The sequence below is a fragment of the Rutidosis leptorrhynchoides genome, chromosome 8 (assembly GCF_046630445.1).
Source record: "Rutidosis leptorrhynchoides isolate AG116_Rl617_1_P2 chromosome 8, CSIRO_AGI_Rlap_v1, whole genome shotgun sequence".
Lineage (NCBI taxonomy): Eukaryota > Viridiplantae > Streptophyta > Magnoliopsida > Asterales > Asteraceae > Rutidosis > Rutidosis leptorrhynchoides.
In genome coordinates, this window is record NC_092340.1 from 183,164,236 (window position 1) to 183,191,770 (window position 27,535).

The following is a 27,535-nucleotide window of genomic DNA, read 5'->3' on the forward strand; positions in this document are numbered from 1 at the left end:
TACCCGAACTCCAAAAGGATTTCGAGCACCATAGTGCATACGACATGATAACGCAATTGAAGGAGATGTTCCTTCAACAAGCGCGTGTCGAGCGCTTCGAAACGGTTCGGGCGCTACATGCTTGTCGTATGGACGATACCCAATCGGTTTCATCTTATGTACTTAAGATGAAAAGCCTTATCGATCGTGCTAACCATCTTAACCTAAACATATCTAATGAGTTAGCCACCGATCTTATCCTTAACTCCCTATCAAAAAGGTTTGATCAATTTGTAATTAATTACAATATGAATGGGATGGATAAGAGCATAGGTGAGCTTCACGGTATGCTTAGAACGGCGGAAACTAGCATGGGTAAAAGGGCTTTACCCGTGTTAGCAATCGATCAAGGTGGATCCAAAGGTAACACCTCTAAGCCTAAGGTGGCTAAGAGAAAAGGACCCGCCCATCAAGGCAAAGGGAAGGGGAAGATGGTTACCCCAACCATCAACAAGGCTAAGAAGCAAAAGGTAGCCGAGAAGGCAAACCCCAAGGAAGACCCATGTTTCGGTTGCGGTGAGATGGGTCATTGGAAACGAAACTGTCCGGTCTACCTTAAAGAGTTGAAGGACAAGAGGGATGCAGGGCAAACCTCAGGTATTATATATATGGTATATATAGAGCTTAGTATTACTTCTTCTAATACATGGGTATTAGACACTGGATGTGGAACTCATATTTGCAATTCTTTGCAGGGGTTCAAAAGAAGTGATCATAAGGAGGGAACATCAAGTCTCTATATGGGCAATGGTGCAAAGGTGCATGTTAAAGCTCAAGGAGATTTTATTTTGAAGCTTCCAAGCGGATTGGAACTTATTTTAGAAAATGTTTTGTATGCTCCGGATTTGTGTAGAAACATTATTTCTATTTCTCGCTTAAAATAATGTGGCTACGTTGTTAATTTTATTGATGATGATATTCAGGTTTCTAAAGATAATGTATTCTATTTCAAGGCTTCGCCTTCAAATGGAATTTATGAATTGGTTCATGATGACGCATCATCGAGCTCTATATACCATACTAGCACCAAGAAACTCAAAAGGGATTTGAGTGATTCCTATTTATGGCATTGTCGCCTTGGTCACATAAACAAGAACCGAATGCATACACTTCAAAAGAATGGACTTTTGAAATCAAATGAAATGGATTCGTTTGATGTATGTGAATCTTGTTTACAAGGCAAGATGACTAAAGCACCTTTCAAAGGGACTTATGAAAGGGCTAAAGATTTATTGGGATTAATACATTCGGATGTATGTGGACCCTTTAAACCCATGACTAGGAATGGTGAAAGATACTTTGTTACTTTCATTGATGACTTTAGTCGTTTCGGATATTTCTACTTATTAAGACACAAGGACGAAACGTTTGAAGCATTCAAAGAATATCAAAACGAAGTACAAAATCAACTCAATAGGACAATTAAGTTACTTCGTACCGATAGAGGAGGTGAATACCTAAGCGATGCCTTCCAAGATCATCTTAGGAGTTGTGGGATTATCTCACAACTTACTCCACCCGGAACACCCCAACTTAATGGAGTTTCCGAAAGGAGGAACCGAACCCTAATGGATATAGTTCGATCTATGATGGCAAGAAGCTCGTTACCTCTATCATTTTGGGGTTATTGGCTAAGCTCCGCGGCTCGTATTTTAAATATGGCCCCAACCAAGAAAGTGGAACGAACTCCTCATGAGATGTGGTTTGGAAAACCACCTTCTCTTTCATACTTAAAAGTATGGGGATGTGAAGCTTATCCTAAGCGTTATGTAGCTAATAAGCTACATGCTCGATCCACAAAGTGTATCTTCATAGGATATCCCAAAGATGACATGGGATATTACTTCTATGATCCATCCGAGCAAACGGTATTTGTTGCTCGAAAAGCGGAATTCCTTGAAACCAAATTCCTTATGGAAGGTGATGGTGAAAGGAAGATAGATCTTGTATAGGTACAAGATCAAGCCGATGATACACAATTGGTTGGCACTAGTACTCAACATGAGGATGTTGAAAATGATCAAGTGGATGATCAAGGTACACAAGACGTTCGAAGATCTAGTAGGATTAGTAATCCTCCCGAGAGATATGGGTTTCTCGTGGATGGTTTCTATACGGTTGATTTGGATGAACCGACAAACTACAAAGATGCTTTATCAAGGATTGATAAAGATAAATGGCAGGAAGCCATGAACGCCGAGATGCAATCCATGTATGAAAACCAAGTTTGGGAACTTGTTGTGCAACCTCCTAGCTCTAAGCTAGTTGATTGCAAATGGCTTTTCAAGAAGAAAACCAACATACATGGAAACTTGGATACATACAAAGCTAGACTTGTAGCAAAAGGTTTCACTCAAACTCAAGGGGTTGACTATGATGAAACTTTCTCGCCAGTGGCAATGCTAAAGTCTATTAGGATATTATTTGCCATTGCTGCTCACTATGACTATGAAATATAGCAAATGGATGTCAAAACCGCTTTCCTAAATGGATATCTTGAGGAAGATGTCTATATGGTACAGCCCGAAGGTTTTGTTGATCCGAAAAATCCTAAAAAGGTATGCAAGTTAAAGAAATCAATCTACGGATTGAAACAAGCATCTAGAATGTGGAATCATCGTTTTAATGAAGAGGCAAAGAAATTTGGCTTCATTAAAAATGGTGATGAAGCTTGTGTATACAAGAAGGCTAGTGGGAGCTCTAAAATGTTCCTTGTGCTATATGTGGATGATATATTATTGTTTGGGAATGATATTACCACAATGCAAGAAGTCAAAACTTGGCTAAAGAGTTGCTTCTCCATTAAGGATCTTGGAGAAGCATAATACATATTGGGGATTGGGATCTATAGGAATAGATCCAAGAGATTGATAGGTTTAAGTCAAAGTACATACATTGATAAAATATTGAAAAGGTTCAAGATGGAAAACTCTAAGAAAGGTTTGGTACCTATTCAAAAGGGAACCGTTCTCAGTTCATCTCAGTGTCCTACCACGAAAGATGAACAAGAGAGAATGAAGAAAGTCCCATACGCATCTGCTATTGGGTCTATCATGTATGCAATGATATGTACTAGACCGGATGTGTCATGCGCTTTAAGCTTGACAAGTAGATACCAGAATAACCCAGGAAATAGTCATTGGACTGCGGTTAAATATATATTGAAATACCTTAGAAGGACTAAGGATATGTTTCTAATATATGGGTCTGGTGAGGAGGAACTCGCTGTAAAAGGTTACGTGGACGCGAGTTTTCAAACTGATCGAGATAACTCTCAATCACAATCCGGTTATGTCTTCATGTTGAATGGTGGTGCGGTCTCTTGGAAGAGCTCAAAACAAGAAGTTGTTACGTTATCCACTACAGAGTCAGAGTACATTGCCGCCTCATTGGCAGCCCAGGAAGCTGCATGGATGAAGAAATTCATCGACGACTTAGGAGTGGTCCCTTCCATTCAGGACCCTCTTGAGATCTTTTGTGACAACGAGGGTGCGATTGCTCAAATCAAGGAACCTCGTGCTCATCAAAAGACTCGTCACATTGAGCGGAGATTCAACTACATTAGGGATGAGGTTGAAAAGGGAAAGATATGTATTCACAAAGTTCACACAGATCATAATGTTGCGGATCCACTCACGAAGCTTTTACATGGGCCAAAACATGAGGGACATGTTTGTGCATTAGGGCTTCGATATTCTAGTGATTGGAAATGATCTATTTTATGTATTGTAACGGAACGAATTAGTTCAAACTCATTAATATAATTATGGTATTAATTTATTTATGAGTCATGTTCCAATTTTGCATATTTTATCCATGAATAAACTATTATTCTGAATTCCGTAGTTGATCACATTTGTGGGAACAAGTGTGAGGTCTAGACTATTATGAACTTGGATTGGTTAACATTCAAATGGTGAATGTGGGGCAAGGTTGCGACCAAGGTTCATAGATATTTGTGGGACACAAATATTGGAAGACCCGCTCTCAAGATTTACTATATGGAGCCTTTGTGGTTGATCACATGTAATCTTGAGTAAAGGAGAATATCATTATATCCTCTGACCTGAGACACATATTGGGTTCAGACATTCACCGAATATTGTGCCTTGATTCTTTCCTTCGCTATTCTGAAACATGGTAGTACATAAGGGAGGCTTCAGGTATGGTACGAAGTGTAGTGTCTAGGACGTATGTAATCAAGATGGAATTTGTCCCTCTTATTCGTTGAGAGTCGGATGTCTAAGGCCTGATAAAGTTAGATCTATAAGAGAGTGATCACTCTATGTCTCTTGGATTTGACATGACATTTGGGACGAAAGGATATATTGAAAGATTCACCTAAAATCATATTCGAGATGGGAACTCGAAAGGGATGATGTTATTGAATGGCACTAAGTCATAACACATTGGGGGTGATGGACGGTCGTTAGGTGGTATCCGTCACTTGCATTAATTCCTTATGTTTCTCGTGCAAGTGGGAGATTGAAGGTATTTCATATGCCCGAGAGACATAATTAATTAATGTGGCCAATGTGTTATGATCCAAGTCGGGTCATACCCAATAACAAACCGTCAACACTTTTATGTATTTATTTTAATGAGTGGATCTTTAAAATAAATACTTGACACTTAGACTTTAGAAATTGGTTTTCTAAAGATAAAATGCAAGAAATAATTATTTGGATAATTATAGGTGCAAGTTTAATTATTTATGATTAAACTTATATGTGTGTGTTATAATTTTATAAAGTGGCTTATAAAATTATATATATATATATACATGTGCAAGTTATATATTTATCTTTGTAATTGGTTTATAAAGATAAAAATAAGTACATGTATTAATATATAAAAGTGCAAGTATCATGGGATTTAATTTATCAAGTTTATAAAATATAAAAGATAAAAATTAAAATGGGGAGGGAAGGGGGCGGTTTTGAGGGCTCCTAGGCACCTCCCTCATTGGTTTTATTAACTTGTAATTACTCCTAAACTAGCATGCTTGCACAAAAAAACACACACACACTTTACTACTTGCAAATTTGAAAATCAAACCTCCCTTTCATCCTCCTTTTGGCCAAAATTTTTGGGAGCAAAGAAGGGTTTTTTTCAAGCTTGATTTTCTTGTAATTTTGTGTCTTAAATCCTAACCAAGAAGAGGGTGTTGATTCAAGGGTTTGTGGGTATCAAAGGCTTGAGGTTTCAAGTGAGAAACTAGCATCTTCATCATCTTCATCTTGTTTCTTCAACCTTCATTTTGGAGAAGGTATAAACACCTCTTACTAGCTCTATTTACATTTTAGTATATTTTCAAGACTAGATCTATAAATGGAATTCATGTTTAAAAGGTTAAACTACACATGCAAGGACTTAAAATTGCTTCCGCTTGATATATACATATACACGAATTTATATATACATAAAATGGGTTTTGTGACTTTGTTTATGTGTTGAATTCCATCAACTACATTCTATGGTTGAATTATCAAAATCGAATATGCCCCTTTTTATTAAGTCTGGTAATCTAAGAATTAGGGAACAGACACCCTAATTGACGCGAATCCTAAAGATAGATCTATTGGGCCTAACAAACCCCATCCAAAGTACCGGATGCTTTAGTACTTCGAAATTTATATCATATCCGAAGGGTGTCCCGGAATGATGGGGATATTCTTATATATGCATCTTGTTAATGTCGGTTACCAGGTGTTCACCATATGAATGATTTTTATCTCTATGTATGGGATGTGTATTGAAATATGAAATCTTGTGGTCTATTGTTACGATTTGATATATATAGGTTAAACCTATAACTCACCAACATTTTTGTTGACGTTTAAAGCATGTTTATTCTCAGGTGAATACTAAGAGCTTCCGCTATTGCATACTAAAATAAGGACAAGATTTAGAGTCCATGTTTGTATGATACTGTGTAAAAACTGCATTCAAGAAACTGATTTCGATGTAACATATTTGTATTGTAAACCATTATGTAATGGTCGTGTGTAAACAGGATATTTTAGATTATCATTATTTGATAATCTACGTAAAGCTTTTTAAATCTTTATTTATGAAATAAAGGTTATGGTTTGTTTTAAAAATGAATGCAGTCTTTGAAAAACGTCTCATATGGAGGTCAAAACCTCGCAACGAAATCAATTAATATGGAACGTTTTTAATCAATAAGAACGGGACATTTCAGTTGGTATCCGAGCGTTGGTCTTAGAGAACTAGAATTTTGCATTAGTGTGTCTTATCTAGTTTGTTAGGATGCATTAGTGAGTCTGGACTTCGATCGTGTTTACTTGAAAAATGATTGCTTAACAAATTTTGTTGGAAAATATATATTTTTAACATGTGAATATTATGTGATATATTAATCTCTTAACGCGTTTGATATTATGTGATAGATGTCTACCTCTAGAACAAGTCCCATTGACTCACCTAATAATAATGAAGAGTCAAATGTAAATTGGAATGATTCGTGGACTGATTCACAAGTTCCCGAAGAGGAACCGGAAGAAGAGTCGGAACCGGAAGAAGAATCGGAACCGGAAGAAGAATCGGAACCGGATGAAGAAATAGAACCGGTGGGGGAAATAATAAAATGGTGAAGTAAAAGAAAATCCTCAACCAACCGACCAAGGTTAATTATGGTCAATGGTGTTTCCGCCAAGGAAGCAAAATATTGGGAGGATTACCAATTCTCCGATGAATCGGATTCCGACGAGAATTCCGATGATGTTATAGAAATTACCCCAACTGAATTTAAAAAGGCAAAAGAAAATAATAAGGGAAAGGGCATAAAAATAGAGAAATCTAATTCCAACCCCGATGAACTTTATATGTATCGTCAACCCCCGAAGTCCTTAAGTTGTAACAATGACCCGGGAACCTCTAAACCACCAGGTTTTTCTAAACCAATGTGGATAACGACGGCTCGTATTAGGGGAACATCATATATCCCTAGAAACTTGGCAAAACGAACCAAAACCGAAGAAGAAGAAACAAGCGAGTCGGAATAAGATAGTTGTATTCGTGTGGTGTAATATAAGTAATATAGTGTGCTTATGCTTTATGATATATGTAAAAATTGCTTGTATTAATAAGTATTTTTTTATGAATCTAACTCTTGTCTATTTTACAGTATAAAAACACAAAATGGATAGACAACCCAATATTTTAAGAGACCTACCCGGAGACATGATTGATGAAATCTTGTCTAGAGTCGGTCAGAATTCTTCGGCACCACTATTTAAGGCGAGATCAGTTTGTAAGACATTCAAAGAACGTTCCAAGAGTGCCTTGGTTTATAAAAGGCTTTCGTTCGAAAGATGGGGGATATCACATTGGGAAATTCATAAGTTACGATGTGTTTACTTTGACGCATATATTGCGGGGAACCCAAATGCTATTTTACGCAATGGGTTAAGAAATTATTTTGACTCAATATATCCGAATATTGGACTTTGTGATTTAGAAAAAGCGGCTAACATGCAACATAAAGAAGCATGTTATGCTTACGGATTAGTAATGTTCGCTTCTCACCATAGTGAGAACAAGAACATCGGGCTACAACTATTAAACAAAACGTTCCCACAAGTGACGGAGTCGGTAATTGGGGTAAGAAATGAGGTTTTTAGATTGTCACGGGACTGTTGGACATTACGTAACCCTCGTCCCTTTGACGACGTTACAACACGCTGTCTTATCAACGGCCATAACGGTTATGTTCCACAAGACCAAGGATGGGAAGTAATCCTAGTAAAACCAGAATGCATGACTTGTTTCTGGACGTATGAATTACGTGTCTTTAGTGCCTTTGCTGAACGACTTGTGTACTAGCTAGAATTATCTTCACAACCATCTTGTATCAAATTTATTGTGTGCTATATTTCATGCTATATGTAAAATAAGCGGTATTGTAAGTTTGTAAAACATTGTGTAAAAGTTTAAACGCGAAATATTATTATAATCAGTTTTTCATATAGAATTGTAGTAGTTGAATTGTATATTAGCTACTAAGTATGAACTTAACGGGTAGGTACTACCCGAATTTAAACTTATAAAACGCTAATATGAAGAAAAAGCTTTTATAAACGAGTTCATATTATGCTACGAAATACTATTAACTACTCTTAATATTCTGTATGATTAACTTGTTCCATTTGACTATTTTGAAGGAAATGGCACCGACTACTCGACACACCGTGAATATGAATGAAGAGGAATTCCGTACTTTTCTAGCTTCAAACATAGCCGCAGTACAGGCTGCGCTACATACCAACAATAACCTTGGATCTAGCAGTACAGGAAATCGTGTAGGATGCACCTACAAAGAATTCACTGCCTACAAACCTTTGGAATTTGATGGAACCGAAGGACCGATCGGATTTAAACGGTGGACTGAGAAGGTCGAATCGGTGTTTGCCATAAGTAAGTGTACTGAAGAGGACAAAGTGAAGTACGCTACGCATACCTTCACAGGTTCTGCGTTAACATGGTGGAATACCTATCTACAGCAAGTGGGACAAGACGATGCGTACGCACTACCATGGTCAGCATTCAAGCACTTGATGAACGAGAAGTACCGTCCCAGAACCGAGGTCAATAAGCTCAAGACAGAACTTAGAGGGTTACGAACCCAAGGATTTGATATTACCACGTACGAAAGACGATTCACAGAATTGTGCCTATTGTGTCCGGGAGCATTCAAAGATGAGGAAGAGAAGATCGACGCGTTTGTGAAAGGATTACCGGAAAGAATCCAAGAAGATATAAGTTCACACGAGCCCGCCTCCATACAACAGGCATGTAGAATGGCTCACAAACTAGTGAACCAGATTGAAGAAAGAATTAAAGAACAGACTGCTGAAGAGGCCAATGTGAAGCAAGTCAAAAGAAAGTGGGAGGAAAACGGTGATAAGAATCACCAATACAACAATAACAGCAATTACAACAATAATCGCAACAATTATCCCAACAATCGCCACATCAATCGCAACTACAACAAACGGCCCAACAACAACAACAACAACAACAACAACAACAACAACAACAACAACAACAACAGCAACTACAACAATCATCCCAACAACAATAATAACCGCAACAAAAACAACAATCAGAAGCAGCTATGCCAAAGGTGTGAAAAGTATCACTCGGGGTTCTGCACCAAATTTTGCAACAAGTGTAAAAGAAATGGTCATAGCGCGGCGAAGTGTGAGTTATACGGACCAGGGGTTAATAGAACGAAAGGAACAAATGGTGTTGGAACGAGTAATGGCGGAGGAAGTAGTGTCGGAGCAAGTTATGCCAATGTAGTTTGTTATAAATGTGGAAAACCGGGCCACATTATTAGAAATTGCCCGAACTAGGAGAACACGAATGGACAAGGCCGCGGAAGAGTTTTCAATATTAATGCGGCAGAGGCACAGGAAGACCCGGAGCTTGTTACGGGTACGTTTCTTATTGACAATAAATCTGCTTACGTTTTATTTGATTCGGGTGCGGATAGAAGCTATATGAGTAGAGATTTTTGTGCTAAATTAAGTTGTCCATTGATGCCTTTGGATAGTAAATTTTTACTCGAATTAGCAAATGGTAAATTAATTTCAGCAGATAATATATGTCGGAATCGAGAAATTAAACTGGTTAGTGAAACATTTAAGATTGATTTGATACCTGTAGAGTTAGGGAGTTTTGATGTGATAATCGGTATGGACTGGTTGAAAGAAGTGAAAGCAGAGATCGTTTGTTACAAAAATGCAATTCGCATTATACGAGAAAAAGGAAAACCCTTAATGGTGTACGGAGAAAAGGGCAACACGAAGCTACATCTTATTAGTAATTTGAAGGCACCAAAACTAATAAGAAAAGGTTGCTATGCTGTTCTAGCACACGTCGAAAAAGTACAAACTGAAGAAAAGAGCATCAATGATGTTCCCATTGCAAAAGAATTTCCTGATGTATTTCCGAAAGAATTACCGAGATTACCCCCAAATCGATCCGTTGAATTTCAAATAGATCTTGTACCAGGAGCTGCACCAATAGCTCGTGCTCCTTACAGACTCGCACCCAGCGAGATGAAAGAACTGCAAAGCCAATTACAAGAACTTTTAGAGCGTGGTTTCATTCGACCAAGCACATCACCGTGGGGAGCTCCTGTTTTGCTTGTTAAGAAGAAATATGGTACATTCAGGTTGTGTATCGACTACCGAGAGTTGAACAAACTTACCATCAAGAACCGCTACCTACTACCGAGAATCGACGACTTATTTGATCAACTACAAGGCTCATCTGTTTATTCAAAGATTGACTTACATTCCGGGTATCATCAAATGCGGGTGAAAGAAGATGATATTCCAAAGACTGCTTTCAGAACACGTTACGGTCATTACGAGTTTATGGTCATGCCATTTGGTTTAACTAATGCACCAGCTGTGTTCATGGACCTTATGAACCGAGTGTGTGGACCATACCTTGACAAGTTTGTCATTGTTTTCATTGATGACATACTTATTTACTCAAAGAATGACCAAGAACACGGTGAACATTTGAGAAAGGTGTTAGAAGTATTGAGGAAGGAAGAATTGTACGCTAAATTTTCAAAGTGTGCATTTTGGTTGGAAGAAGTTCAATTCCTCGGTCACATAGTGAACAAAAAAGGTATTAAGGTGGATCCGGCAAAGATAGAAACTGTTGAAAAGTGGGAAACCCCGAAAACTCCGAAACACATACGCCAGTTTTTAGGACTAGCTGGTTACTACAGAAGGTTCATCCAAGACTTTTCCAGAATAGCAAAACCCTTGACTGCATTAACGCATAAAGGGAAGAAATTTGAATGGAATGATGAACAAGAGAAAGCGTTTCAGTTATTGAAGAAAAAGCTAACTACGGCACCTATATTGTCATTGCCTGAAGGGAATGATGATTTTGTGATTTATTGTGATGCATCAAAGCAAGGTCTCGGTTGTGTATTACTGCAACGAACGAAGGTGATTGCTTATGCGTCTAGACAATTGAAGATTCACGAACAAAATTATACGACACATGATTTGGAATTAGGCGCGGTTGTTTTTGCATTAAAGACTTGGAGGAACTACTTATATGAGGTCAAAAGTGTTATATATACCGACCACAAAAGTCTTCAACACATATTTAATCAGAAACAACTGAATATGAGGCAGCGTAGGTGGATTGAATTATTGAATGATTACGACTTTGAGATTCGTTACCACCCGGGGAAGGCAAATGTGGTAGCCGATGCCTTGAGCAGGAAGGACAGAGAACCCATTCGAGTAAAATCTATGAATATAATGATTCATAATAACATTACTACTCAAATAAAGGAGGCACAACAAGGAGTTTTAAAAGAGGGAAATTTAAAGGATGAAATACCCAAAGGATCGGAGAAGCATCTTAATATTCGAGAAGACGGAACCCGGTATAGGGCTGAAAGGATTTGGGTACCAAAATTTGGAGATATGAGAGAAATGGTACTTAAAGAAGCTCATAAAACCAGATACTCAATACATCCTGGAACGTGGAAGATGTACAAGGATCTCAAGAAACATTTTTTGTGGCCAGGTATGAAAGCCGATGTTGCTAAATACGTAGGAGAATGTTTGACGTGTTCTAAGGTCAAAGCTGAGCATCAGAAACCATCAGGTGTACTTCAACAACCCGAAATCCCGGAATGGAAATGGGAAAACATTACCATGGATTTCATCACTAAATTGCCAAGGACTGCAAGTGGTTTTGATACTATTTGGGTAATAGTTGATCGTCTCACCAAATCCGCACACTTCCTACCAATAAGAGAAGATGACAAGATGGAGAAGTTAGCACGACCGTATTTGAAGGAAGTCGTCTCCAGACATGGAATACCAATCTCTATTATCTCTGATAGGGATGGCAGATTTATTTTAAGATTCTGGCAGACATTACAGCAAGCATTAGGAACTCGTCTAGACATGAGTACTGCCTATCATCCACAAACTGATGGGCAGAGCGAAAGGACGATACAAATGCTTGAAGACATGCTACGAGCATGTGTTATTGATTTCGGAAACAGTTGGGATCGACATCTACCGTTAGCAGAATTTTCCTACAACAACAGCTACCATTCAAGCATTGAGATGGCGCCGTTTGAAGCACTTTATGGTAGAAAGTGCAGGTCTCCGATTTGTTGGAGTGAAGTGGGGGATAGACAGATTACGGGTCCAGAGATTATACAAGAAACTACCGAGAAGATCATCCAAATTCAACAACGGTTGAAAACCGCCCAAAGTCGACAAAAGAGCTACGCTGACATTAAAAGAAAAGTTATAGAATTTGAAATTGGAGAGATGGTCATGCTTAAAGTTGCACCTTGGAAAGGCGTTGTTCGATTTGGTAAACGAGGGAAATTAAATCCAAGGTATATTGGACCATTCAAGATTATTGATCGTGTCGGACCAGTAGCTTACCGACTGGAGTTACCTCAACAACTCGCGGCTGTACATAACACTTTCCACGTCTCAAATTTGAAGAAATATTTTGCTAAAGAAGATCTCACTATTCCGTTAGATGAAATCCAAATCAATGAAAAACTTCAATTCATCGAAGAACCCGTCGAAATAATGGATCGTGAGGTTAAAAGACTTAAGTAAAACAAGATACCAATTGTTAAGGTTCGATGGAATGCTCGTAGAGGACCCGAGTTCACCTGTTAGCGTGAAGATCAGATGAAGAAGAAATACCCGCATCTATTTCCAGAAGATTCGTCAACACCTTCAACAGCTTAAAATTTCGGGACGAAATTTATTTAACGGGTAGGTACTGTAGTGACCCGAACTTTTCCATGTTTATATATATTAATTGAGATTGATATTTACATGATTAAATGTTTCCAACATGTTAAGCAATCAAACTTGTTAAGACTTGATTAATTGAAATATGTTTCATATAGACAATTGACCACCCAAGTTGACCGGCGATTCACGAACGTTAAAACTTGTAAAAACGACATGACGATATATATATATGGATATACATATGGTTAACATGAGATTATGATAAGTAAGTATCTCCATAAGTATATTAACAATAAGTTATATACATATAAACAAGACTACTAACTTAAGGATTTCGAAACGAGACATATATGTAACGATTATCGTTGTAACGACATTTTAATGTATATATATATCATATTAAGATATATTAATATATCATAATATCATGATAATATAATAATTTAACATCTCATTAGATATAATAAACAATGGGTTAACAACATTAATTGAGATCGTTAACTTAAAGGTTTCAAAACAACACTTACATGTAACGACTAACGATGACTTAACGACTCAGTTAAAATGTATATACATGTAGTGTATTTAGATGTATTAAAATACTTTTGGAAGACTTCAAGACATATATCAAAACACTCATACTTAACGAAAATGGTTACAGTTAATTTCCCATTCTTTTCTTTCATCAAGAATTCTAGTCGTATTCTTACCCGTATTATACACAGCTTCAAAACGTACTTACTATGGGTATATACCAATAGGAACTAGCATGGGATTCCACTCTTGATTATGTCATGTATGACTAATCAATTTTAACTTCTACCATGAGCTAGTCAACTAACTAGAACTCCTTTTAACCCCACTCACCACTCACCAATTACCACTCATCATTCACTCCATTTCACTTCCAATTCTCTTTCTAATTCTCTCTCAACACACACACACACACACACACACTATTATGAACGTATTTTTCCAGTAGTTAATCATCATCTTCATCAAAAATCACTTCAAGAATCAAGCTATAATCATCATAGGAAGAACACTTCAAGAACACTTCAAAAATCCCTTCAAGTTTACTAATTTACTTCCAAGCTTTCTAATCCATTCCAAGTAATCATCTAAGATCAAGAAACCTTTGTTATATACAGTAGGTTATCTTTTCTTATTCAAGGTAATATTCATATTCAAACTTTGATTCAATTTCTATAACTATAAACTATCTTAATTCGAGTAAAAATCTTACTTGAACTTGTTTTTGTGACATGATCCTACTTCAAGAACTTTCAAGCCATCCAAGATCCTTTGAAGCTAGATCATTTCTTGTCACTTCCAGTAGGTTTACCTACTAAACTTGAGGTAGTAATGATGTTCATAACATCATTCGATTCATATATATAAAACTATCTTATTCGAAGGTTTAAACTCGTAATCACTAGAACATAGTTTAGTTAATTCTAAACTTGTTCGCAAACTTAAGTTAATTCTTCTAACTTGACTTTTAAAATTAACTAAACACATGTTCTATATCTATATGATATGCTAACTTAATGATTTAAAACCTGGAAACACGAAAAACACCGTAAAACCGGATTTACGCCGTCGTAGTAACACCGCGGGCTGTTTTGGGTTAGTTAATTAAAAACTATGATAAACTTTGATTTAAAAGTTGTTATTCTGAGAAAATGATTTTTATTATGAACATGAAACTATATCCAAAAATTATGGTTAAACTCAAAGTGGAAGTATGTTTTCTAAAATGGTCATCTAGACGTCGTTCTTTCGACTGAAATGACTACCTTTACAAAAACGACTTGTAACTTATTTTTCCGACTATAAACCTATACTTTTTCTGTTTAGATTCATAAAATAGAGTTCAATATGAAACCATAGCAATTTGATTCACTCAAAACGGATTTAAAATGAAGAAGTTATGGGTAAAACAAGATTGGATAAATTTTCTCATTTTAGCTACGTGAAAATTGGTAACAAATCTATTCCAACCATAACTTAATCAACTTGTATTGTATATTATGTAATCTTGAGATACCATAGACACGTATACAATGTTTCGACCTATCATGTCGACACATCTATATATATTTCGGAACAACCATAGACACTCTATATGTGAATGTTGGAGTTAGCTATACAGGGTTGAGGTTGATTCCAAAAAATATATAGTTTGAGTTGTGATCAATACTGAGATACGTATACACTGGGTCGTGGATTGATTCAAGATAATATTTATCGATTTATTTCTGTACATCTAACTATGGACAACTAGTTGTAGGTTACTAACGAGGACAGCTGACTTAATAAACTTAAAACATCAAAATATATTAAAAGTGTTGTAAATATATTTTGAACATACTTTAATATATATGTATATATTTTTATAGGTTCGTGAATCAACAGTGGCCAAGTCTTACTTCTCGACGAAGTAAAAATATGTGAAAGTGAGTTATAGTCCCACTTTTAAAATCTAATATTTTTGGGATGAGAATACATGCAGGTTTTATAAATGATTTACAAAATAGACACAAGTACGTGAAACTACATTCTATGGTTGAATTATCAAAATCGAATATGCCCCTTTTTATTAAGTCTGGTAATCTAAGAATTAGGGAACAGACACCCTAATTGACGCGAATCCTAAAGATAGATCTATTGGGCCTAACAAACCCCATCCAAAGTACCGGATGCTTTAGTACTTCGAAATTTATATCATATCCGAAGGGTGTCCCGGAATGATGGGGATATTCTTATATATGCATCTTGTTAATGTCGGTTACCAGGTGTTCACCATATGAATGATTTTTATCTCTATGTATGGGATGTGTATTGAAATATGAAATCTTGTGGTCTATTGTTACGATTTGATATATATAGGTTAAACCTATAACTCACCAACATTTTTGTTGACGTTTAAAGCATGTTTATTCTCAGGTGAATACTAAGAGCTTCCGCTGTTGCATACTAAAAAAAGGACAAGATTTGGAGTCCATGTTTGTATGATACTGTGTAAAAACTGCATTCAAGAAACTGATTTCGATGTAACATATTTGTATTGTAAACCATTATGTAATGGTCGTGTGTAAACAGGATATTTTAGATTATCATTATTTGATAATCTACGTAAAGCTTTTTAAACCTTTATTTATGAAATAAAGGTTATGGTTTGTTTTAAAAATGAATGCAGTCTTTGAAAAACGTCTCATATGGAGGTCAAAACCTCGCAACGAAATCAATTAATATGGAACGTTTTTAATCAATAAGAACGGGACATTTCACCAACCACCCGACGAACCTCACAGTCCATCAATTTCACCAACCACCCGACGAACCTCACGAGGTCAAAACCGCGCTATGACCGTTTCTTTTACACTTGTTGCAAAATTTGGTGCAGAACCCCGAGTGATACTTTTCACACCTTTGGCATAGCTGCTTCTGATTGTTGTTGTTGTTGTTGTTGTTGTTGTTGTTGCGGTTATTATTGTTGTTGGGATGATTGTTGTAGTTGCTATTGTTGTTGTTGTTGTTGTTGTTGTTGTTATTGTTGTTGTTGTTGTTGGGCCGTTTGTTGTAGTTGCGATTGTTGGGATAATTGTTGCGATTATTGTTGTAATTGCTGTTGTTGTTGTATTGTTGATTCTTATCACCGTTTTCCTCCCACTTTCTTTTGACTTGCTTCACATTGGCCTCTTCAGCAGTCTGTTCTTTAATTCTTTCTTCAATCTGGTTCACTAGTTTGTGAGCCATTCTACATGCCTGTTGTATGGAGGCGGGCTCGTGTGAACTTATATCTTCTTGGATTCTTTCCGGTAATCCTTTCACAAACGCGTCGATCTTCTCTTCCTCATCTTCGAATGCTCCCGAACACAATAAGCACAATTCTGTGAATCGTCTTTCGTACGTGATAATATCAAATCCTTGGGTTCGTAACCCTCTAAGTTCTGTCTTGAGCTTATTGACCTCGGTTCTGGGACGGTACTTCTCGTTCATCAAGTGCTTGAATGCTGACCACGGTAGTGCGTACGCATCATCGTGTCCCACTTGCTCTAGATAGGTATTCCACCATGTTAACGCAGAACCTGTGAAGGTATGCATAGCGTACTTTACTTTGTCCTCTTCAGTACACTTACTTATGGCAAACACCGATTCGACCTTCTCGGTCCACCGTTTCAATCCGATCGGTCCTTCGGTTCCATCAAATTCCAAAGGTTTGCAGGCAGTGAATTCTTTGTAGGTGCATCCTACACGATTTCCTGTACTGCTAGATCCAAGGTTATTGTTGGTATGTAGCGCAGCCTGTACTGCGGCAATGTTTGAAGCTAGAAAAGTACGGAATTCCTCTTCATTCATATTCACGGTGTGTCGAGTAGTCGGTACCATTTTCTTCAAAATAGTCAAATGGAACAAGTTAATCATACAGAATATTAAGAGTAGTTAATAGTATTTCGTAGCATAATATGAACTCATTTATAAAAGCTTTTTCTTCATATTAGCGTTTTATAAGTTTAAATTCGGGTAGTACCTACCCGTTAAGTTCATACTTAGTAGCTAATATACAATTCAACTACTACAATTCTATATGAAAAACTGATTATAATAATATTTCGCGTTCAAACTTTTACACAATATTTTACAAACTTACAATACCGCTTATTTTACATATAGCATGAAATATAGCACACAATAAATTTGATACAAGATGGTTGTGAAGATAATTCTAGCTAGTAGACAAGTCGTTCAGCAAAGGCAATAAAGACACGTAATTCATACGTCCAGAAACAAGTCATGCATTCTGGTTTTACTAGGATTACTTCCCATCCTTGGTCTTGTGGAACATAACCGTTATGGCCGTTGATAAGACAGCGTGTTGTAACGTCGTCAAAGGGACGAGGGTTACGTAATGTCCAACAGTCCTGTAACAATCTAAAAACCTCATTTCTTACCCCAATTACCGACTCCGTCACTTGTGGGAACGTTTTGTTTAATAGTTGTAGCCCGATGTTCTTGTTCTCACTTTGGTGAGAAGCGAACATTACTAATCCGTAAGCATAACATGCTTCTTTATGTTGCATGTTAGCCACTTTTTCTAAATCACGAAGTCCAATATTCGGATATATTGAGTCAAAATAATTTCTTAACCCATTGCGTAAAATAGCATTTGGGTTCCCCGCAATATATGCGTCAAAGTAAACACATCGTAACTTATGGATTTCCCAATGTGAAATCCCCCATCTTTCGAACGAAAGCCTTTTATAAACCAAGGCATTCTTGGAACGTTCTTCGAATGTCTTACAAACTGATCTCGCCTTAAATAGTTGTGCCGAAGAATTCTGACCGACTCTAGACAAGATTTCATCAATCATGTCTCCGGGTAGGTCTCTTAAAATATTGGGTTGTCTATCCATTTGGTGTTTTTATACTGTAAAATAGACAAGAGTTAGATTCATAAAAAAAAAAATACTTATTAATACAAGCAATTTTTACATATATCATAAAGCATAAGAACACTATATTACTTATATACACCACACGAATACAACTATCTTATTCCGACTCGCTTGTTTCTTCTTCTTCGGTTTTGGTTCGTTTTGCCAAGTTTCTAGGGATATATGATGTTCCCCTAATACGAGCCGTTGTTATCCACATTGGTTTAGAAAAACCTGGTGGTTTAGAGGTTCCCGGGTCATTGTTACAACTTAAGGACTTCGGGGGTTGACGATACATATAAAGTTCATCGGGGTTGGAATTAGATTTCTCTATTTTTATGCCCTTTCCCTTATTATTTTCTTTTGCCTTTTTAAATTCAATTGGGTAATTTCTATAACATCATCGGAATTCTCGTCGGAATCCGATTCATCGGAGAATTGGTAATCCTCCCAATATTTTGCTTCCTTGGCGGAAACACCATTGACCATAATTAACCTTGGTCGGTTGGTTGAGGATTTTCTTTTACTTAACCTTTTTATTATTTCCCCCACCGGTTCTATTTCCTCCTCCGGTTCTATTTCCTCCTCCGGTTCCTCTTCTTCCGGTTCTGATTCTTCTTCCGATTCCGACTCTTCTTCCGGTTCCTCTTCGGGAACTTGTGAATCAGTCCACGAATCATTCCAATTTACATTTGACTCTTCATTATTATTAGGTGAGTCAATGGGACTTGTTCTAGAGGTAGACATCTATCACATAATATCAAACACGTTAAGAGATTAATATAGCACATAATATTCACATGTTAAAAATATATAGTTTCCAACAAAATTTGTTAAGCAATCATTTTTCAAGTAAACACGGTCGAAGTCCAGACTCACTAATGCATCCTAACAAACTCGATAAGATACACTAATGTAAAATTCTGGTTCTCTAAGACCAATGCTCTGATACCAACTGAAATGTCCCGTTCTTATTGATTAAAAACGTTCCATATTAATTGATTTCGTTGCGAGGTTTTGACCTCTATATGAGACGTTTTTCAAAGACTGCATTCATTTTAAAACAAACCATAACCTTTATTTCATCAATAAAGGTTTAAAAAGCTTTACGTAGATTATCAAATAATGATAATCTAAAATATCCTGTTTACACACGACCATTACATAATGGTTTACAATACAAATATGTTACAACAAAATAAGTTTCTTGAATGCAGTTTTTACACAATATCATACAAGCATGGACTCCAAATCTCGTCCTTATTTAAGTATGCGACAGCGGAAGCGCTTAATAATCACCTGAGAATAAACATGCTTAAAACGTCAACAAAAATGTTGGTGAGTTATAGGTTTAACCTATATATATCAAATCATAATAATAGACCACAAGATTTCATATTTCAGTACACATCCCATACATAGAGATAAAAGTCATTCATATGGTGAACACCTGGTAACCGACATTAACAAGATGCATATATAAGAATATGCCCATCATTCCGGGACACCCTTCGGATATGATATAAATTTCGAAGTACTAAAGCATCCGGTACTTTGGATGGGGTTTGTTAGGCCCAATAGATCTTTCTTTAGGATTCGCGTCAATTAGGGTGTCTGTTCCCTAATTCTTAGATTACCAGACTTAATAAAAAGGGGCATATTCGATTTCGATAATTCAACCATAGAATGTAGTTTCACGTACTTGTGTCTATTTTGTAAATCATTTATAAAACCTGCATGTATTCTCATCCCAAAAATATTAGATTTTAAAAGTGGGACTATAACTCACTTTCACAGATTTTTACTTCGTCGGGAAGTAAGACTTGGCCACTGGTTGATTCACGAACCTATAACAATATATACATATATATCAAAGTATGTTCAAAATATATTTACAACACTTTTAATATATTTTGATGTTTTAAGTTTATTAAGTCAGCTATCCTCGTTAGTAACCTACAACTAGTTGTCCACAGTTAGATGCACAGAAATAAATCGATAAATATTATCTTGAATCAATCCACGACCCAGTGTATACGTATCTCAGTATTGATCACAACTTAAACTATATATATTTTGGAATCAACCTCAACCCTGTATAGCTAACTCCAACATTCACATATAGAGTGTCTATGGTTGTTCCGAAATATATATAGATGTGTCGACATGATAGGTCAAAACATTGTATACGTGTCTATGGTATCTCAAGATTACATAATATACAATACAAGTTGATTAAGTTATGGTTGGAATAGATTTGTTACCAATTTTCACGTAGCTAAAATGAGAAAAATTATCCAATCTTGTTTTACCCATAACTTCTTCATTTTAAATCCGTTTTGAGTGAATCAAATTGCTATTGTTTCATATTGAACTCTACTTTATGAATCTAAATAGAAAAAGTATAGGTTTATAGTCGGAAAAATAAGTTACAAGTCGTTTTTGTAAAGGTAGTCATTTTAGTCGAAAGAACGACGTCTAGATGACCATTTTAGAAAACATACTTCCACTTTGAGTTTAACCATAATTTTTGGATATACTTTCATGTTCATAATAAAAATCATTTTCTCAGAATAAAAACTTTTAAATAAAAGTTTATCATAGTTTTTAATTAACTAACCCAAAACCGCCCGCGGTGTTACTACGACGGCGTAAATCCGGTTTTACGGTGTTTTTCGTGTTTCCAGGTTTTAAATCATTAAGTTAGCATATCTTATAGATATAGAATATGTGTTTAGTTGATTTTAAAAGTCAAGTTAGAAGGATTAACTTTTGTTTGCGAACAAGTTTAGAATTAACTAAACTATGTTCTAGTGATTACAAGTTTAAACCTTCGAATAAGATAGCTTTATATGTATGAATTGAATGATGTTATGAATATAATTACTACCTTAAGTTCCTTGGATAAACCTACTGGAAAAGAGAAAAATGGATCTAGCTTCAACGGATCCTTGGATGGCTCGAAGTTCTTGAAACAGAATCATGACACGAAAACAAGTTCAAGTAAGATCATCACTTGAAATAAGATTGTTATAGTTATAGAAATTGAACCAAAGTTTGAATATGATTATTACCTTGTATTAGAATGATAACCTACTGTAAGAAACAAAGATTTCTTGAGGTTGGATGATCACCTTACAAGATTGGAAGTGAGCTAGCAAACTTGAAAGTATTCTTGATTTTATGTAACTAGAACTTGTAGAATTTATGAAGAACACTTAGAACTTGAAGATAGAACTTGAGAGAGATCAATTAGATGAATAAAATTGAAGAATGAAAGTGTTTGTAGGTGTTTTTGGTCGTTGGTGTATGGATTAGATATAAAGGATATGTAATTTTGTTTTCATGTAAATAAGTCATGAATGATTACTCATATTTTTGTAATTTTATGAGATATTTCATGCTAGTTGCCAAATGATGGTTCCCACATGTGTTAGGTGACTCACATGGGCTGCTAAGAGCTGATCATTAGAGTGTATATACCAATAGTACATACATCTAAAAGCTGTGTATTGTACGAGTACGAATACCGGTGCATACGAGTAGAATTGTTGATGAAACTGAACGAGGATGTAATTGTAAGCATTTTTGTTAAGTAGAAGTATTTTGATAAGTGTATTGAAGTCTTTCAAAAGTGTATAAATACATATTAAAACACTACATGTATATACATTTTAACTGAGTCGTTAAGTCATCGTTAGTCGTTACATGTAAGTGTTGTTTTGAAACCTTTAGGTTAACGATCTTGTTAAATGTTGTTAACCCAATGTTTATAATATCAAATGAGATTTTAAATTATTATATTATCATGATATTATAATGTATGAATATCTCTTAATATGATATATATACATTAAATGTCTTTACAACGATAATCGTTACATATAAGTCTCGTTTAAAAATCATTAAGTTAATAGTCTTGTTTTTACATATGTAGTTCATTGTTAATATACTTAATGATATGTTTACTTATCATAGTATCATTTTAACTATATATATACCCATATATATGTCATCATATAGTTTTTACAAGTTTTAACGTTCGTGAATCACCGGTCAACTTGGGTGGTCAATTGTCTATATGAAACATATTTCAATTAATCAAGTCTTAACAAGTTTGATTGCTTAACATGTTGGAAACATTTAATCATGTAAATATCAATCTCAATTAATATATATAAACATGGAAAAGTTCGGGTCACTACAGGTTGCACCAAGTCTTACGCCCTTCGCCCGACAATCCAACGTCACCATAGGGTACTTCCATTAGGAACGTCACCCATAACAACCATATGCACAACACAAAGCATTTTACAACTCAAACTCAAACGACACTTAATAAATACTCAAAGGGCATATTTATTAAAACGAAACATACCTTAACGTCTCCTTGCCGCACCCGTCCCCGCTAACTTAGGACATTCCGACTTACGATGTCCTTCTTCTTGGCAATTGAAACACACCATACCATCACCCTTTGGTACCGAACATTCCCAAGACTTGTGACCCCTCATGCCACAATTGTAACATCTAGATGCACTAGTATCCGGTATACCCATCCGCGTACCACCCGTGCTCACACTCGGACCCTTAGTCCTCTTACTCGGAGCACCATACGAAACAACCCTTCTCTCACTTGAAGGTTCACCAATCTTTGATCGCGTATACGACTCGAAACCTCTAGCCACGGCGAATAATTCCGCAAACGATTTCGCGTGACCCCGGCTAATCTTATTCTTCAAGTCATCATTCAAGGTTCGATAGAAATCTTGCATCAATAAATTATCATTCCCCAAATACTCCGGGCAAAAACGAGCCTTCGCCATAAAGGTCGTCTTGAGAGTATTCAAATCCATAGAACCCTGTTACAAATTTCGCAACTCATTACGCATTTCCGAAAAATCGGCTGAAGTCCAGAACTCCTCGAAGAATTCCTTCTTAAACCCGTCCCACGATAATGCCATAAACGGTTCACCACCGACAAGATCAATCTTACCATCCAACCAATCCTTTGCCCTACCCCGCAACAAACTAGTAGCGAGTCTCGTCTTCTTCTCAGGAGGGCATTCAATAGTACGAAAACACCCTTCGACATCCGAGATCCAAGTTGTGCTTACCAAAGGATCCGGTTTCCCGTCATACATCGGGGGTTTAGTCCTCATGAAGCTCTTAAGGAAACGCTCCATTTCACTACTACCCCGAAATTCGGAATACTTCCTATCCATTTCTTCTCGAAACGCACTCATTTGCTCCGCAATGGCGGCCGCAACTCTAGCGTTAAACTCTAAATCGTTCGTCTCGATCCCACTTCCCGTCGCCATTCTAAGAAATGCAAAGCGATTAGATCACGAATGTAATATACCACACACGCCACACCGGTCGATCTTGCTAAACACTAGTCGTACATCACTTGTTAGACAAGATTTGAACCCGTAATAAGGTTTGCAAGTCCTTATTATGCACACACATCGTATCAACTCGTTAGTACAATGACCACCTCGCTCGATGATATAAACAAACACAAACAAAATTCTACGTGATATACACATACGCGAGAATTATTATGACAACACAATTACTATATTAATAATATCCGCATTACCAATATCGACGTTAGTCCACCTACAACAAGGCACTAACTATAACCTATTCCGACCCATTCACCTACAAGTCCCGCAACAAATAAGCACACACAAAAGTCTAAGTCTAGGCACCTATCTCAAGTCGCCTAAATCCCTTAGACCATGCTCTGATACCACTTGAAACAACCCAACCCGTATTAAGACCGGCCCATAAAATTTTTTCCTTTTAATACGCGCTAAATAATACTTTAGGTCCCAATTGTGTTTCCATAAACAACTTTAATACAATAATAAGTTTAATAACTTTAAAGCATTTAATACATTAGTTAATTGTCCAAACGGACATACACGACCCGACTAGTTTAGTTTCCAACCAAAACCGAGCATGGTGATTTGGGACTACGCTACCCAAATCCTAATCGAATACAAAAGCAAGATCTTCTAAGCAACCTAGCCAAGATGTCTAATCCCCAAGCTTACCCGAGCCGCCAAGCATGCGATCCTATAAAAATAGCAACAACGAGAGGGTAAGCTAACGATTAGTGAATGATAATATACTACATACATATATATGTATAAAATGGACACGCCACACAAATATCAAATACCGCATACCGAAGCATCCATGTATAAGGCAACTACACTAAGCATACCGTACGATCTCTAAGCAACAAGATAAAGATATCAACAAAGTATAAGTTCAACAACGACGATGTGAACAACGCCAATAAGCTACACCCGGAGGGTTAGCTACAACACATACATTACATTAATATATATAACAATATAAAACGAATAAGTTTAACCCCTTAACCCATTACCGAATACCAAACGCCACAATGAAGATTGACCGAGCTACACGAGCCTTAGTAATCCGAACCCACACGAGATTACTATCTTCGCAACATCGAGGTTGGCCGAACTACACGAGCCTTAGTAATCCGAAACTACACGAGATTACTACCTCAATAAGATGACCGAACTACATGAGTCATCGTGAATCCGAACTACATGCGATTCACTTCTCAACATCAAAACCCACAGTCACGGGATTATAAAATCCACCACATCGGGGTCATCCAAAACCACATCACAATATATGTGATAACGTACACACAAGTGTACACCTCGCCGAAAGGAGGTTAACCAAAATGCACAACCGTGCCAATTGGACCTATACACAAGTCCATCAAAACCACCTATATGTGAAGTGAGCTCTATAACCGAGAACCACTTCACCCGACCCGCACCCATCCTATACATACATATGCATATAGGATATTAACACTCACCTTGTCGCCTTGATGATCGCAACCGAATAATCCGCAACACGCCAATGGAAAGTACCTATTCCATTATCACAAATTCAACAACACACTTAGATTGGATTTACAAACCAACCCAAATTGACACTTAGTGCAATTTCGACCCAAATGCACTTCCAAGTACAAACCGTGCCCAAACTAACCAATAATCACTAACACAAGTGATAATGGTCCTAATGTGCCAATTAAACCCGAACAAAAGTGTTAAACACTTATCGTTCTCAAAATCGCCCATAAACCCTAATTTTGACCCATAAGGTCAAAATCTCACCATTTACAAGTTTTGACACCAAAACATGTTTAACTCGGTTTTATACCTCAACTTAATCCATTTTAAGTTTATAAACCTCAACGAATCGACATTCGGGTCATAATCATCAACAAACCCTAATTTTGACTCTAGTCACTATTAGTCAACCACAAGAACCCTAAAAGTCTCCAAAACATCAATAATCGCTAATACTAGTGATTATACACCATCCTCAAGTCTTAAACATGGTTAAATCATTAACCAACCCAAAACCCGCCTCTAACACTTACAAACCCGAATCTTGGTGTTAATCTCCAATTAACAACTAAATGGGTTCCATCTATGAATCATACAATCAAAAGCCCCTAATTTGAATGATGAACACGAAAATGAAACTCGGAGTTAGAGCTTACCACTAGTATCACCGTGTAGCTAAGAACGAGGAGAACAAACTTGTCAACTACACCAAAGATCAAAACCCGCTTCTTCCTTTCAAAAATCCCACTTGAATCACTTGGGGAAATTGAGTTTCTTGAGAGAAAATGAAAAGAAAAGCAAAAAGATATTCATGCTTCTCCTGATTCATTTTTCTCGCGTACCACTTCAACACACGAATAAGTCTCGAACCTTTCATCCACTAGTCGTATGTACGCTTTACACCTATAAATCATGTACGGGGAAAAAACAGGGTGTTACATATAGACATATATATATATATGGTTGACATAAGATTATGATGAGTAAGTATCTCACTAAATATATTAACAATGTGTGATATACATAAGAAATGAGATTACTAAGTTAAGAAACTCGAAATGATATATATAACGATTATCGTTATGATAACGTCTACTAAATACATATGTATCATATTAAGATATCGATACACTATATTTAACATGATAAAATGATATTTAAATATATCATTAAGTATGTTAACAATGAACTACATATGTAAAAACAAGACTACTAACTCAAGAATTACGAAACGAGACTTATATGTAACGATTATCGTTGTAACGATATTTTAATGTATATATCATATTAAAAGATATTCATACATCATAATATCATGATAATATAATAATTTAACATCTCATTTGATATAATAAACATTGGGTTAACAACATTAATTGAGATCGTTAACTTAAAGGTTTCAAAACAACACTTACATGTAACGACTAACGAAGACTTAAAGACTCTATTAGAATACATGTTGTGTTTTGATATGTATTCTTACAATTTTGAAAGACTTCAAGACACATATCAAAGTACTTCTACTTAACAAAAATGCTTACAATTACATCCTCGTTCAGTTTCATCAACAATTCTACTCGTATGCACCCGTATTCGTACTTGTACAATACACAGCTTTTAGATGTATGTACTATTGGTATATACACTCCAATGATCAGCTCTTAGCAGCCCATGTGAGTCACCTAACACATGTAGGAACCATTATTTGGAAACTAGCATGAAATATCTCATAAAATTACAAAAATATTAGTAATCATTAATGACTTATTTACATGAAAATAAAATTACATATCCTTTATATCTAATCCATATACCAATGACCAAAAACACCTACAAACACTTTAATTCTATAATTTTCTTCATCTAATTGATCTCTCTCAAGTTCCATCTTCAAGTTCTAAGTGTTCTTCATAAATTCCATAAGTATAGTTTCATAAAAATCAAGAATACTACCAAGTTTGCAAGTTTACTTCCAAGCTTTCTAATCCATTCCAAGTAATCATCTAAGATCAAGGAACCTTTATTATTTATAGTAGGTTATCTTTCTAATTCAAGATAATATTCATATTCAAACTTTGATTCAATTTCTATAACTATAACAATCTTATTTCGAGTGAAAATCTTACTTGAACTGTTTTCATGTCATGATTCTGCTTCAAGAACTTTCAAGCCATCCAAGGATCCTTTAAATCTAGATCTATTTTTCTCATTTCCAGTAGTTTTATCCAGAAAAATTGAGGTAGTAATGATGTTCATAACATCATTCGATTCATACATATAAAGCTATCTTATTCGAAGGTTTAAACTTGTAATCACTAGAACATAATTTAGTTAATTCTAA